This window comes from Cololabis saira, unplaced genomic scaffold, assembly GCF_033807715.1.
Source record: "Cololabis saira isolate AMF1-May2022 unplaced genomic scaffold, fColSai1.1 scf048, whole genome shotgun sequence".
NCBI lineage: Eukaryota > Metazoa > Chordata > Actinopteri > Beloniformes > Belonidae > Cololabis > Cololabis saira.
The window spans coordinates 148006-162500 of record NW_026906212.1 but is presented as its reverse complement, the minus strand read 5'-3'; the positions used below and the strand labels follow the sequence as shown (position 1 = coordinate 162500).

At 52.5% G+C, this 14495-nt stretch overlaps 14 non-coding genes across 14 annotated transcripts; all 14 read right to left on the bottom strand.

The window, feature by feature from the left end:
• Positions 1 to 86: 86 nt before the first annotated feature.
• On the bottom strand, positions 87 to 158 carry trnam-cau (transfer RNA methionine (anticodon CAU)). Its single transcript has one exon. It is a non-coding gene; the product is annotated as a tRNA-Met (tRNA).
• A 1910-nt stretch (positions 159 to 2068) lies between these two features.
• Positions 2069 to 2141, bottom strand: trnav-aac (transfer RNA valine (anticodon AAC)). The gene has a single exon. It is a non-coding gene; the product is annotated as a tRNA-Val (tRNA).
• Positions 2142 to 2775: 634 nt separating this feature from the next.
• trnam-cau (transfer RNA methionine (anticodon CAU)) lies at positions 2776 to 2847 on the bottom strand. The gene has a single exon. It is a non-coding gene; the product is annotated as a tRNA-Met (tRNA).
• Positions 2848 to 4727: 1880 nt separating this feature from the next.
• Positions 4728 to 4800, bottom strand: trnav-aac (transfer RNA valine (anticodon AAC)). Its single transcript has one exon. It is a non-coding gene; the product is annotated as a tRNA-Val (tRNA).
• A 256-nt stretch (positions 4801 to 5056) lies between these two features.
• Positions 5057 to 5138, bottom strand: trnas-aga (transfer RNA serine (anticodon AGA)). The gene has a single exon. It is a non-coding gene; the product is annotated as a tRNA-Ser (tRNA).
• Positions 5139 to 5433: 295 nt separating this feature from the next.
• On the bottom strand, positions 5434 to 5505 carry trnam-cau (transfer RNA methionine (anticodon CAU)). The gene has a single exon. It is a non-coding gene; the product is annotated as a tRNA-Met (tRNA).
• A 1880-nt stretch (positions 5506 to 7385) lies between these two features.
• trnav-aac (transfer RNA valine (anticodon AAC)) lies at positions 7386 to 7458 on the bottom strand. Its single transcript has one exon. It is a non-coding gene; the product is annotated as a tRNA-Val (tRNA).
• Positions 7459 to 7714: 256 nt separating this feature from the next.
• Positions 7715 to 7796, bottom strand: trnas-aga (transfer RNA serine (anticodon AGA)). The gene has a single exon. It is a non-coding gene; the product is annotated as a tRNA-Ser (tRNA).
• Positions 7797 to 8094: 298 nt separating this feature from the next.
• Positions 8095 to 8166, bottom strand: trnam-cau (transfer RNA methionine (anticodon CAU)). Its single transcript has one exon. It is a non-coding gene; the product is annotated as a tRNA-Met (tRNA).
• A 1819-nt stretch (positions 8167 to 9985) lies between these two features.
• On the bottom strand, positions 9986 to 10058 carry trnav-aac (transfer RNA valine (anticodon AAC)). Its single transcript has one exon. It is a non-coding gene; the product is annotated as a tRNA-Val (tRNA).
• A 256-nt stretch (positions 10059 to 10314) lies between these two features.
• Positions 10315 to 10396, bottom strand: trnas-aga (transfer RNA serine (anticodon AGA)). The gene has a single exon. It is a non-coding gene; the product is annotated as a tRNA-Ser (tRNA).
• A 295-nt stretch (positions 10397 to 10691) lies between these two features.
• trnam-cau (transfer RNA methionine (anticodon CAU)) lies at positions 10692 to 10763 on the bottom strand. Its single transcript has one exon. It is a non-coding gene; the product is annotated as a tRNA-Met (tRNA).
• Positions 10764 to 12666: 1903 nt separating this feature from the next.
• On the bottom strand, positions 12667 to 12739 carry trnav-aac (transfer RNA valine (anticodon AAC)). Its single transcript has one exon. It is a non-coding gene; the product is annotated as a tRNA-Val (tRNA).
• Positions 12740 to 13337: 598 nt separating this feature from the next.
• Positions 13338 to 13409, bottom strand: trnam-cau (transfer RNA methionine (anticodon CAU)). The gene has a single exon. It is a non-coding gene; the product is annotated as a tRNA-Met (tRNA).
• Between the last annotated feature and the right edge of the window lie 1086 nt (positions 13410 to 14495).

Sequence of the window (14495 nt, the reverse complement as noted above, 5' to 3'; positions counted from 1 at the left end):
TCATACATCCACTTTCTTGTTTCCAAAAAGCTCTGGATAGATTTCAGTTAATCTCTCACATCTCATGTATGAGAGGATCTCTTAAGTAGCAGAGGATGGTTTCGATCCATCGACCTCTGGGTTATGGGCCCAGCACGCTTCCGCTGCGCCACTCTGCTGTATAACCAGGATGTGACTCCGCCACACAGTGGGGGGGAGGGGGGTAGGGACTTAAAAGCGGGTCCCCTGGTTCGGACGGTGAGCCGGGTCTCTGGGTGGCTCCAGGTGAGCCGGGTTGTTGAGGTTGTTGAGGTTGTTGAGTTGTTGTTGGGGTCTGGTGGTGGAAGCTCCTGAGGTGTGGTGGTGATGCTGCTGGGGTCTGGTGGTGCAGCTAGTGGGGTCTGGTGGTGGAAGCTCCTGGGGTCTGGTGATGGAAGCTCCTGGGGTCAGGTGATGGAAGCTCCTTGGGTCTGGTGATGGAAATTCCTGGGGTCTGGTGGTGGAAGCTCCTGGGGTCTGGTGGTGATGCTGCTGGGGTCTGGTGGAGGAGCTAGTGGTGCCTGGTGGTGGAAGCTCCTGCGGTGTGGTGGTGATGCTGCTGTCGTCTGGTGGTGGAGCTAGAGGTGTCTGGTGGTGGAAGCTCCTGGGGTCAAAGTCCAGAGTGCTAACCATTTACCATGGAACCCTGTTCAGCTTTTATTGTGTTTTTATTGTGGTCCTGAAACCAGAACATGAGTAAAAAACAATATGCGCTTGAGCATCTGACAGAGTGCTGTCCATGGTGCTAGGAGCGTCTGGGTGTTTATGGTACCAGGGCCCTGGTCCTCCAGGCCCAAGGGCTGGCTCTTTCACTCCAGTGGCCGGTCGGTGGGGGGCTTAAAAGCGGGTCCCCGGGTTCGGACGGTGAGCCGGGTCTTTGGGTGGCTCCAGGTGAGCCGGGTTTTTGAGGTTGTTGAGTTGTTGTTAGGGTTTGGTGGTGGAAGCTCCTGAGGTGTGGTGGTGATGCTGCTGGGGTCTGGTGGTGCAGCTAGAGGGGTCTGGTGGTGGAAGCTCCTGGGGTCTGGTGATGGAAGCTCCTGGGGTGTGTTGGTGGAAGCTCCTGGGTTCTGGTGGTGATGCTGCTGGGGTCTGGTGCTGATGCTGCTGGGGTCTGGTGGTGGAAGCTCCTGGGGTCTGGTGGTGGAAGCTCCTGAGGTCTGGTGGTGGAAGCTCCTGGGGTCTGGTGGTGGAAGCTCCTGGGGTCTGGTGGTGGAAGCTCCTGGGGTCTGGTGGTGGAAGCTCCTGGGGTCTGGTGCTGATGCTGCTGGGGTCCGGTGGTGGAGCTAGTGGGGTCTGGTGCTGATGCTGCTGGGGTCCGGTGGTGGAGCTAGTGGGGTCTGGTGTTGGAAGCTCCTGGGGTCTGGTGGTGGAGCTAGTAGGGTCTGGTGGTGGATGGGGTCTGGTGGTGATGCTGCTGGGGTCTGGTGGTGGAGCTAGTGGGGTCTTGTGGTGGATGGGGTCTGGTGGTAATGCTGCTGGGGTCTGGTGGTGGAGCTAGTAGGGTCTGGTGGTGGATGGGGTCTGGTGGTAATGCTGCTGGGGTCTGGTGGTGGAGCTAGTGGGGTCTGGTGGTGATGCTGCTGGGGTCTGGTGGAAGTTCCTGAGGTCTGGTGGTGGAAGCTCCTGGGGTCTGGTGGTGGAAGCTCCTGGGGTCTGGTGGTGATGCTGCTGGGGTATGGTGGTGGAGCTAGTGGGGTCTGGTGTTGGAAGCTCCTGGGGTCTGGTGGTGGAGCTAGTGGGGTCTGGTGTTAATGCTGCTGGGGTTTGGTGGTGGAGCTAGTGACTTACATGTTTTGAAAAAGGCGGGCATGACGAAAAGATCCTGTAAAAAATCTCTGTAATATGTTTCTTTTTTTCCTGTAAAGTTGGACATTTGAAAGATTAGGTAAATGAGGAATGACTGGCTTTTAATCAGTTGTGGAACTGCAACGAAATTCATTTCTGCATAAGACCCAATGCGAGAAAGAGATGGTCGACCTTCCTGTGCCGAGCACCAAGAAGAGGATTAGAGGGGTTTTCCAAGTCCAAATAATATTATTGCAGTAATACATGTTTCCGCCCAGTTTCGAACAGGGGACCTTTCGCGTGTTAGGCGAACGTGATAACCACTACACTACGGAAACTTGCATGCTTTGAAAATGGCGGGCGTAACGAAAAAAAAATCCTATCTTCAAATCATTCATGTTAGAAATAAATGTGTGATTTCATATAAGTTGTCCTGGTGCGGTAAAATTAAAAATCATCCATCTGTATTACCATGCTGGGTAGAAAATACAAAATGTACCACAAGGGAAGCCAACTGATTACTTTTGAAAGACAGTACTGGATATGATTAATAACTGCAAATTAGGCAGTCGTCTTGCACATTCAAACATTACTCATTGTTGGCAGGATTCCAACCTGCGCGGGGAATCCCCAATGGATTTCTAGTCCATCGCCTTAACCACTCGGCCACAACAACCTGTCAGCTGTGTGTATGTGTGTGTGTGTGTGTGTGTGTGTGTGTGTGTGTGAATCTTCAGAAATAGACAATTTAGAGTCTTTATTTTAAAATGGTTGGTTTTACTTTATTTTAAAATGGTTGGTTTTACTTTATTAGGTTGAGACATATTTTCATCCTCATTTTGATTAAATGCATTTTCATCAACAGTCAGTGCAGTATGTTCATAGATCATACATCCACTTTCTTGTTTCCAAAAAGCTCTGGATAGATTTCAGTTAATCTCTCACATCTCATGTATGAGAGGACCTCTTAAGTAGCAGAGGATGGTTTCGATCCATCGACCTCTGGGTTATGGGCCCAGCACGCTTCCGCTGCGCCACTCTGCTGTATAACCAGGATGTGACTCCGCCACACAGTGATGGGGAGGGGGGTAGGGGACTTAAAAGCGGTCCCCTGGTTCGGACGGTGAGCCGGGTCTCTGGGTGGCTCCAGGTGAGCCGGGTTGTTGAGGTTGTTGAGTTGTTGTTGGGGTCTGGTGGTGGAAGCTCCTGAGGTGTGGTGGTGATGCTGCTGGGGTCTGGTGGTGCAGCTAGTGGGGTCTGGTGGTGGAAGCTCCTGGGGTCTGGTGATGGAAGCTCCTGGGGTCAGGTGATGGAAGCTCCTTGGGTCTGGTGATGGAAATTCCTGGGGTCTGGTGGTGGAAGCTCCTGGGGTCTGGTGGTGATGCTGCTGGGGTCTGGTGGTGATGCTGCTGGGGTCTGGTGGTGGAGCTAGTGGTGTCTGGTGGTGGAAGCTCCTGAGGTGTGGTGGTGATGCTGCTGTCGTCTGGTGGTGGAGCTAGTGGTGTCTGGTGGTGGAAGCTCCTGGGGTCAAAGTCCAGAGTGCTAACCATTACACCATGGAACCCTGTTCAGCTTTTATTGTGTTTTTATTGTGGTCCTGAAACCAGAACATGAGTAAAAAACAATATGCGCTTGAGCATCTGACAGAGTGCTGTCCATGGTGCTAGGAGCGTCTGGGTGTTTATGGTACCAGGGCCCTGGTCCTCCAGGCCCAAGGGCTGGCTCTTTCACTCCAGTGGCCGGTCGGTGGGGGGCTTAAAAGCGGGTCCCCGGGTTCGGACGGTGAGCCGGGTCTTTGGGTGGCTCCAGGTGAGCCGGGTTTTTGAGGTTGTTGAGTTGTTGTTAGGGTTTGGTGGTGGAAGCTCCTGAGGTGTGGTGGTGATGCTGCTGGGGTCTGGTGGTGCAGCTAGAGGGGTCTGGTGGTGGAAGCTCCTGGGGTCTGGTGATGGAAGCTCCTGGGGTGTGGTGGTGGAAGCTCCTGGGTTCTGGTGGTGATGCTGCTGGGGTCTGGTGCTGATGCTGCTGGGGTCTGGTGGTGGAAGCTCCTGGGGTCTGGTGGTGGAAGCTCCTGAGGTCTGGTGGTGGAAGCTCCTGGGGTCTGGTGGTGGAAGCTCCTGGGGTCTGGTGGTGGAAGCTCCTGGGGTCTGGTGGTGGAAGCTCCTGGGGTCTGGTGCTGATGCTGCTGGGGTCCGGTGGTGGAGCTAGTGGGGTCTGGTGTTGGAAGCTCCTGGGGTCTGGTGGTGGAGCTAGTAGGGTCTGGTGGTGGATGGTGTCTGGTGGTGATGCTGCTGGGGTCTGGTGGTGGAGCTAGTGGGGTCTTGTGGTGGATGGGGTCTGGTGGTAATGCTGCTGGGGTCTGGTGGTGGAGCTAGTAGGGTCTGGTGGTGGATGGGGTCTGGTGGTAATGCTGCTGGGGTCTGGTGGTGGAGCTAGTGGGGTCTGGTGGTGATGCTGCTGGGGTCTGGTGGAAGCTCCTGGGGTCTGGTGGTGGAAGCTCCTGAGGTCTGGTGGTGGAAGCTCCTGGGGTCTGGTGGTGATGCTGCTGGGGTATGGTGGTGGAGCTAGTGGGGTCTGGTGTTGGAAGCTCCTGGGGTCTGGTGGTGGAGCTAGTGGGGTCTGGTGTTAATGCTGCTGGGGTTTGGTGGTGGAGCTAGTGACTTACATGTTTTGAAAAAGGCGGGCATGACGAAAAGATCCTGTAAAAAATCTCTGTAATATGTTTCTTTTTTTCCTGTAAAGTTGGACATTTGAAAGATTAGGTAAATGGGGAATGACTGGCTTTTAATCAGTTGTGGAACTGCAACGAAATTCATTTCTGCATAAGACCCAATGCGAGAAAGAGATGGTCGACCTTCCTGTGCCGAGGACCAAGAAGAGGATTAGAGGGGTTTTCCAAGTCCAAATAATATTATTGCAGTAATACATGTTTCCGCCCAGTTTCGAACAGGGGACCTTTCGCGTGTTAGGCGAACGTGATAACCACTACACTACGAAAACTTGCATGCTTTGAAAATGGCGGGCGTAACGAAAAAAAAATCCTATCTTCAAATCATTCATGTTAGAAATAAATGTGTGATTTCATATAAGTTGTCCTGGTGCGGTAAAATTAAAAATCATCCATCGGTATTACCATGCTGGGTAGAAAATACAAAATGTACCACAAGGGAAGCCAACTGATTACTTTTGAAAGTTAGTACTGGATATGATTAATAACTGCAAATTAGGCAGTCGTCTTGCACATTCAAACATTACTCGTTGTTGGCAGGATTCGAACCTGCGCGGGGAATCCCCAATGGATTTCTAGTCCATCGCCTTAACCACTCGGCCACAACAACCTGTCAGCTGTGTGTATGTGTGTGTGTGTGTGTGTGAATCTTCAGAAATAGACAATTTAGAGTCTTTATTTTAAAATGGTTGGTTTTACTTTATTTTAAAATGGTTGGTTTTACTTTATTAGGTTGAGACATATTTTCATCCTCATTTTGATTAAATGCATTTTCATCAACAGTCAGCATCAACAGCCAGTATGTTCATAGTTCATAGATCATACATCCACTTTCTTGTTTCCAAAAAGCTCTGGATAGATTTCAGTTAATATCTCACATCTCATGTATGAGAGGATCTCTTAAGTAGCAGAGGATGGTTTCGATCCATCGACCTCTGGGTTATGGGCCCAGCACGCTTCCGCTGCGCCACTCTGCTGTATAACCAGGATGTGACTCCGCCACACAGTGGGGGGGAGGGGGGTAGGGGATTAAAAGCGGGTCCCCTGGTTCGGACGGTGAGCCGGGTCTCTGGGTGGCTCCAGGTGAGCCGGGTTGTTGAGGTTGTTGAGTTGTTGTTGGGGTCTGGTGGTGGAAGCTCCTGAGGTGTGGTGGTGATGCTGCTGGGGTCTGGTGGTGCAGCTAGTGGGGTCTGGTGGTGGAAGCTCCTGGGGTCTGGTGATGGAAGCTCCTGGGGTCAGGTGATGGAAGCTCCTTGGGTCTGGTGATGGAAATTCCTGGGGTCTGGTGGTGGAAGCTCCTGGGGTCTGGTGGTGATGCTGCTGGGGTCTGGTGGTGATGCTGCTGGGGTCTGGTGGTGGAGCTAGTGGTGTCTGGTGGTGGAAGCTCCTGAGGTGTGGTGGTGATGCTGCTGTCGTCTGGTGGTGGAGCTAGTGGTGTCTGGTGGTGGAAGCTCCTGGGGTCAAAGTCCAGAGTGCTAACCATTACACCATGGAACCCTGTTCAGCTTTTATTGTGTTTTTATTGTGGTCCTGAAACCAGAACATGAGTAAAAAACAATATGCGCTTGAGCATCTGACAGAGTGCTGTCCATGGTGCTAGGAGCGTCTGGGTGTTTATGGTACCAGGGCCCTGGTCCTCCAGGCCCAAGGGCTGGCTCTTTCACTCCAGTGGCCGGTCGGTGGGGGGCTTAAAAGCGGGTCCCCGGGTTCGGACGGTGAGCCGGGTCTTTGGGTGGCTCCAGGTGAGCCGGGTTTTTGAGGTTGTTGAGTTGTTGTTAGGGTTTGGTGGTGGAAGCTCCTGAGGTGTGGTGGTGATGCTGCTGGGGTCTGGTGGTGCAGCTAGAGGGGTCTGGTGGTGGAAGCTCCTGGGGTCTGGTGATGGAAGCTCCTGGGGTGTGGTGGTGGAATCTCCTGGGTTCTGGTGGTGATGCTGCTGGGGTCTGGTGCTGATGCTGCTGGGGTCTGGTGGTGGAAGCTCCTGGGGTCTGGTGGTGGAAGCTCCTGAGGTCTGGTGGTGGAAGCTCCTGGGGTCTGGTGGTGGAAGCTCCTGGGGTCTGGTGGTGGAAGCTCCTGGGGTCTGGTGCTGATGCTGCTGGGGTCTGGTGGTGGAGCTAGTGGGGTCTGGTGTTGGAAGCTCCTGGGGTCTGGTGGTGGAGCTAGTAGGGTCTGGTGGTGGATGGGGTCTGGTGGTGATGCTGCTGGGGTCTGGTGGTGGAGCTAGTGGGGTCTTGTGGTGGATGGGGTCTGGTGGTAATGCTGCTGGGGTCTGGTGGTGGAGCTAGTAGGGTCTGGTGGTGGATGGGGTCTGGTGGTAATGCTGCTGGGGTCTGGTGGTGGAGCTAGTGGGGTCTGGTGGTGATGCTGCTGGGGTCTGGTGGAAGCTCCTGGGGTCTGGTGGTGGAAGCTCCTGAGGTCTGGTGGTGGAAGCTCCTGGGGTCTGGTGGTGGAAGCTCCTGGGGTCTGGTGGTGATGCTGCTGGGGTATGGTGGTGGAGCTAGTGGGGTCTGGTGTTGGAAGCTCCTGGGGTCTGGTGGTGGAGCTAGTGGGGTCTGGTGTTAATGCTGCTGGGGTTTGGTGGTGGAGCTAGTGACTTACATGTTTTGAAAAAGGCGGGCATGACGAAAAGATCCTGTAAAAAATCTCTGTAATATGTTTCTTTTTTTCCTGTAAAGTTGGACATTTGAAAGATTAGGTAAATGGGGAATGACTGGCTTTTAATCAGTTGTGGAACTGCAACGAAATTCATTTCTGCATAAGACCCAATGCGAGAAAGAGATGGTCGACCTTCCTGTGCCGAGCACCAAGAAGAGGATTAGAGGGGTTTTCCAAGTCCAAATAATATTATTGCAGTAATACATGTTTCCGCCCAGTTTCGAACAGGGGACCTTTCGCGTGTTAGGCGAACGTGATAACCACTACACTACGGAAACTTGCATGCTTTGAAAATGGCGGGCGTAACGAAAAAAAAATCCTATCTTCAAATCATTCATGTTAGAAATAAATGTGTGATTTCATATAAGTTGTCCTGGTGCGGTAAAATTAAAAATCATCCATCGGTATTACCATGCTGGGTAGAAAATACAAAATGTACCACAAGGGAAGCCAACTGATTACTTTTGAAAGACAGTACTGGATATGATTAATAACTGCAAATTAGGCTGTCGTCTTGCACATTCAAACATTACTCGTTGTTGGCAGGATTCGAACCTGCGCGGGGAATCCCCAATGGATTTCTAGTCCATCGCCTTAACCACTCGGCCACAACAACCTGTCAGCTGTGTGTATGTGTGTGTGTGTGTGTGTGTGTGTGTGTGTGTGTGTGAATCTTCAGAAATAGACAATTTAGAGTCTTTATTTTAAAATGGTTGGTTTTACTTTATTTTAAAATGGTTGGTTTTACTTTATTAGGTTGAGACATATTTTCATCCTCATTTTGATTAAATGCATTTTCATCAACAGTCAGTGCAGTATGTTCATAGATCATACATCCACTTTCTTGTTTCCAAAAAGCTCTGGATAGATTTCAGTTAATCTCTCACATCTCATGTATGAGAGGACCTCTTAAGTAGCAGAGGATGGTTTCGATCCATCGACCTCTGGGTTATGGGCCCAGCACGCTTCCGCTGCGCCACTCTGCTGTATAACCAGGATGTGACTCCGCCACACAGTGATGGGGAGGGGGGTAGGGGACTTAAAAGCGGTCCCCTGGTTCGGACGGTGAGCCGGGTCTCTGGGTGGCTCCAGGTGAGCCGGGTTGTTGAGGTTGTTGAGTTGTTGTTGGGGTCTGGTGGTGGAAGCTCCTGAGGTGTGGTGGTGATGCTGCTGGGGTCTGGTGGTGCAGCTAGTGGGGTCTGGTGGTGGAAGCTCCTGGGGTCTGGTGATGGAAGCTCCTGGGGTCAGGTGATGGAAGCTCCTTGGGTCTGGTGATGGAAATTCCTGGGGTCTGGTGGTGGAAGCTCCTGGGGTCTGGTGGTGATGCTGCTGGGGTCTGGTGGTGATGCTGCTGGGGTCTGGTGGTGGAGCTAGTGGTGTCTGGTGGTGGAAGCTCCTGAGGTGTGGTGGTGATGCTGCTGTCGTCTGGTGGTGGAGCTAGTGGTGTCTGGTGGTGGAAGCTCCTGGGGTCAAAGTCCAGAGTGCTAACCATTACACCATGGAACCCTGTTCAGCTTTTATTGTGTTTTTATTGTGGTCCTGAAACCAGAACATGAGTAAAAAACAATATGCGCTTGAGCATCTGACAGAGTGCTGTCCATGGTGCTAGGAGCGTCTGGGTGTTTATGGTACCAGGGCCCTGGTCCTCCAGGCCCAAGGGCTGGCTCTTTCACTCCAGTGGCCGGTCGGTGGGGGGCTTAAAAGCGGGTCCCCGGGTTCGGACGGTGAGCCGGGTCTTTGGGTGGCTCCAGGTGAGCCGGGTTTTTGAGGTTGTTGAGTTGTTGTTAGGGTTTGGTGGTGGAAGCTCCTGAGGTGTGGTGGTGATGCTGCTGGGGTCTGGTGGTGCAGCTAGAGGGGTCTGGTGGTGGAAGCTCCTGGGGTCTGGTGATGGAAGCTCCTGGGGTGTGGTGGTGGAAGCTCCTGGGTTCTGGTGGTGATGCTGCTGGGGTCTGGTGCTGATGCTGCTGGGGTCTGGTGGTGGAAGCTCCTGGGGTCTGGTGGTGGAAGCTCCTGAGGTCTGGTGGTGGAAGCTCCTGGGGTCTGGTGGTGGAAGCTCCTGGGGTCTGGTGGTGGAAGCTCCTGGGGTCTGGTGGTGGAAGCTCCTGGGGTCTGGTGCTGATGCTGCTGGGGTCCGGTGGTGGAGCTAGTGGGGTCTGGTGTTGGAAGCTCCTGGGGTCTGGTGGTGGAGCTAGTAGGGTCTGGTGGTGGATGGTGTCTGGTGGTGATGCTGCTGGGGTCTGGTGGTGGAGCTAGTGGGGTCTTGTGGTGGATGGGGTCTGGTGGTAATGCTGCTGGGGTCTGGTGGTGGAGCTAGTGGGGTCTGGTGGTGATGCTGCTGGGGTCTGGTGGAAGCTCCTGGGGTCTGGTGGTGGAAGCTCCTGAGGTCTGGTGGTGGAAGCTCCTGGGGTCTGGTGGTGATGCTGCTGGGGTATGGTGGTGGAGCTAGTGGGGTCTGGTGTTGGAAGCTCCTGGGGTCTGGTGGTGGAGCTAGTGGGGTCTGGTGTTAATGCTGCTGGGGTTTGGTGGTGGAGCTAGTGACTTACATGTTTTGAAAAAGGCGGGCATGACGAAAAGATCCTGTAAAAAATCTCTGTAATATGTTTCTTTTTTTCCTGTAAAGTTGGACATTTGAAAGATTAGGTAAATGGGGAATGACTGGCTTTTAATCAGTTGTGGAACTGCAACGAAATTCATTTCTGCATAAGACCCAATGCGAGAAAGAGATGGTCGACCTTCATGTGCCGAGGACCAAGAAGAGGATTAGAGGGGTTTTCCAAGTCCAAATAATATTATTGCAGTAATACATGTTTCCGCCCAGTTTCGAACAGGGGACCTTTCGCGTGTTAGGCGAACGTGATAACCACTACACTACGAAAACTTGCATGCTTTGAAAATGGCGGGCGTAACGAAAAAAAAATCCTATCTTCAAATCATTCATGTTAGAAATAAATGTGTGATTTCATATAAGTTGTCCTGGTGCGGTAAAATTAAAAATCATCCATCGGTATTACCATGCTGGGTAGAAAATACAAAATGTACCACAAGGGAAGCCAACTGATTACTTTTGAAAGTTAGTACTGGATATGATTAATAACTGCAAATTAGGCAGTCGTCTTGCACATTCAAACATTACTCGTTGTTGGCAGGATTCGAACCTGCGCGGGGAATCCCCAATGGATTTCTAGTCCATCGCCTTAACCACTCGGCCACAACAACCTGTCAGCTGTGTGTATGTGTGTGTGTGTGTGTGTGAATCTTCAGAAATAGACAATTTAGAGTCTTTATTTTAAAATGGTTGGTTTTACTTTATTTTAAAATGGTTGGTTTTACTTTATTAGGTTGAGACATATTTTCATCCTCATTTTGATTAAATGCATTTTCATCAACAGTCAGCATCAACAGCCAGTATGTTCATAGTTCATAGATCATACATCCACTTTCTTGTTTCCAAAAAGCTCTGGATAGATTTCAGTTAATATCTCACATCTCATGTATGAGAGGATCTCTTAAGTAGCAGAGGATGGTTTCGATCCATCGACCTCTGGGTTATGGGCCCAGCACGCTTCCGCTGCGCCACTCTGCTGTATAACCAGGATGTGACTCCGCCACACAGTGGGGGGGAGGGGGGTAGGGGATTAAAAGCGGGTCCCCTGGTTCGGACGGTGAGCCGGGTCTCTGGGTGGCTCCAGGTGAGCCGGGTTGTTGAGGTTGTTGAGTTGTTGTTGGGGTCTGGTGGTGGAAGCTCCTGAGGTGTGGTGGTGATGCTGCTGGGGTCTGGTGGTGCAGCTAGTGGGGTCTGGTGGTGGAAGCTCCTGGGGTCTGGTGATGGAAGCTCCTGGGGTCAGGTGATGGAAGCTCCTTGGGTCTGGTGATGGAAATTCCTGGGGTCTGGTGGTGGAAGCTCCTGGGGTCTGGTGGTGATGCTGCTGGGGTCTGGTGGTGATGCTGCTGGGGTCTGGTGGTGGAGCTAGTGGTGTCTGGTGGTGGAAGCTCCTGAGGTGTGGTGGTGATGCTGCTGTCGTCTGGTGGTGGAGCTAGTGGTGTCTGGTGGTGGAAGCTCCTGGGGTCAAAGTCCAGAGTGCTAACCATTACACCATGGAACCCTGTTCAGCTTTTATTGTGTTTTTATTGTGGTCCTGAAACCAGAACATGAGTAAAAAACAATATGCGCTTGAGCATCTGACAGAGTGCTGTCCATGGTGCTAGGAGCGTCTGGGTGTTTATGGTACCAGGGCCCTGGTCCTCCAGGCCCAAGGGCTGGCTCTTTCACTCCAGTGGCCGGTCGGTGGGGGGCTTAAAAGCGGGTCCCCGGGTTCGGACGGTGAGCCGGGTCTTTGGGTGGCTCCAGGTGAGCCGGGTTTTTGAGGTTGTTGAGTTGTTGTTAGGGTTTGGTGGTGGAAGCTCCTGAGGTGTGGTGGTGATGCTGCTGGGGTCTGGTGGTGCAGCTAGAGGGGTCTGGTGGTGGAAGCTCCTGGGGTCTGGTGATGGAAGCTCCTGGGGTGTGGTGGTGGAATCTCCTGGGTTCTGGTGGTGATGCTGCTGGGGTCTGGTGCTGATGCTGCTGGGGTCTGGTGGTGGAAGCTCCTGGGGTCTGGTGGTGGAAGCTCCTGAGGTCTGGTGGTGGAAGCTCCTGGGGTCTGGTGGTGGAAGCTCCTGGGGTCTGGTGGTGGAAGCTCCTGGGGTCTGGTGGTGGAAGCTCCTGGGGTCTGGTGCTGATGCTGCTGGGGTCTGGTGGTGGAGCTAGTGGGGTCTGGTGTTGGAAGCTCCTGGGGTCTGGTGGTGGAGCTAGTAGGGTCTGGTGGTGGATGGGGTCTGGTGGTGATGCTGCTGGGGTCTGGTGGTGGAGCTAGTGGGGTCTTGTGGTGGATGGGGTCTGGTGGTAATGCTGCTGGGGTCTGGTGGTGGAGCTAGTAGGGTCTGGTGGTGGATGGGGTCTGGTGGTAATGCTGCTGGGGTCTGGTGGTGGAGCTAGTGGGGTCTGGTGGTGATGCTGCTGGGGTCTGGTGGAAGCTCCTGGGGTCTGGTGGTGGAAGCTCCTGAGGTCTGGTGGTGGAAGCTCCTGGGGTCTGGTGGTGGAAGCTCCTGGGGTCTGCTGGTGATGCTGCTGGGGTATGGTGGTGGAGCTAGTGGGGTCTGGTGTTGGAAGCTCCTGGGGTCTGGTGGTGGAGCTAGTGGGGTCTGGTGTTAATGCTGCTGGGGTTTGGTGGTGGAGCTAGTGACTTACATGTTTTGAAAAAGGCGGGCATGACGAAAAGATCCTGTAAAAAATCTCTGTAATATGTTTCTTTTTTTCCTGTAAAGTTGGACATTTGAAAGATTAGGTAAATGGGGAATGACTGGCTTTTAATCAGTTGTGGAACTGCAACGAAATTCATTTCTGCATAAGACCCAATGCGAGAAAGAGATGGTCGAACTTCCTGTGCCGAGCACCAAGAAGAGGATTAGAGGGGTTTTCCAAGTCCAAATAATATTATTGCAGTAATACATGTTTCCGCCCAGTTTCGAACAGGGGACCTTTCGCGTGTTAGGCGAACGTGATAACCACTACACTACGGAAACTTGCATGCTTTGAAAATGGCGGGCGTAACGAAAAAAAAATCCTATCTTCAAATCATTCATGTTAGAAATAAATGTGTGATTTCATATAAGTTGTCCTGGTGCGGTAAAATTAAAAATCATCCATGGGTATTACCATGCTGGGTAGAAAATACAAAATGTACCACAAGGGAAGCCAACTGATTACTTTTGAAAGACAGTACTGGATATGATTAATAACTGCAAATTAGGCTGTCGTCTTGCACATTCAAACATTACTCGTTGTTGGCAGGATTCCAACCTGCGCGGGGAATCCCCAATGGATTTCTAGTCCATCGCCTTAACCACTCGGCCACAACAACCTGTCAGCTGTGTGTGTGTGTGTGTGTGTGTGAATCTTCAGAAATAGACAATTTAGAGTCTTTATTTTAAAATGGTTGGTTTTACTTTATTTTAAAATGGTTGGTTTTACTTTATTAGGTTGAGACATATTTTCATCCTCATTTTGATTAAATGCATTTTCATCAACAGTCAGTGCAGTATGTTCATAGATCATACATCCACTTTCTTGTTTCCAAAAAGCTCTGGATAGATTTCAGTTAATCTCAGAGGATCTCTTAAGTAGCAGAGGATGGTTTCGATCCATCGACCTCTGGGTTATGGGCCCAGCACGCTTCCGCTGCGCCACTCTGCTGTATAACCAGGATGTGACTCCGCCACACAGTGGGGGGGAGGGGGGTAGGGGACTTAAAAGCGGGTCCCCTGGTTCGGACGGTGAGCCGGGTCTCTGGGTGGCTCCAGGTGAGCCGGGTTGTTGAGGTTGTTGAGTTGTTGTTGGGGTCTGGTGGTGGAAGCTCCTGAGGTGTGGTGGTGATGCTGCTGGGGTCTGGTGGTGCAGCTAGTGGGGTCTGGTGGTGGAAGCTCCTGGGGTCTGGTGATGGAAGCTCCTGGGGTCAGGTGATGGAAGCTCCTTGGGTCTGGTGATGGAAATTCCTGGGGTCTGGTGGTGGAAGCTCCTGGGGTCTGGTGGTGATGCTGCTGGGGTCTGGTGGTGATGCTGCTGGGGTCTGGTGGTGGAGCTAGTGGTGTCTGGTGGTGGAAGCTCCTGAGGTGTGGTGGTGATGCTGCTGTCGTCTGGTGGTGGAGCTAGTGGTGTCTGGTGGTGGAAGCTCCTGGGGTCAAAGTCCAGAGTGCTAACCATTACACCATGGAACCGTGTTCAGCTTTTATTGTGTTTTTATTGTGGTCCTGAAACCAGAACATGAGTAAAAAACAATATGCGCTTGAGCATCTGACAGAGTGCTGTCCATGGTGCTAGGAGCGTCTGGGTGTTTATGGTACCAGGGCCCTGGTCCTCCAGGCCCAAGGGCTGGCTCTTTCACTCCAGTGGCCGGTCGGTGGGGGGCTTAAAAGCGGGTCCCCGGGTTCGGACGGTGAGCCGGGTCTTTGGGTGGCTCCAGGTGAGCCGGGTTTTTGAGGTTGTTGAGTTGTTGTTAGGGTTTGGTGGTGGAAGCTCCTGAGGTGTGGTGGTGATGCTGCTGGGGTCTGGTGGTGCAGCTAGAGGGGTCTGGTGGTGGAAGCTCCTGGGGTCTGGTGATGGAAGCTCCTGGGGTGTGGTGGTGGAAGCTCCTGGGTTCTGGTGGTGATGCTGCTGGGGTCTGGTGCTGATGCTGCTGGGGTCTGGTGGTGGAAGCTCCTGGGGTCTGGTGGTGGAAGCTCCTGAGGTCTGGTGGTGGAAGCTCCTGGGGTCTGGTGGTGGAAGCTCCTGGGGTCTGGTGGT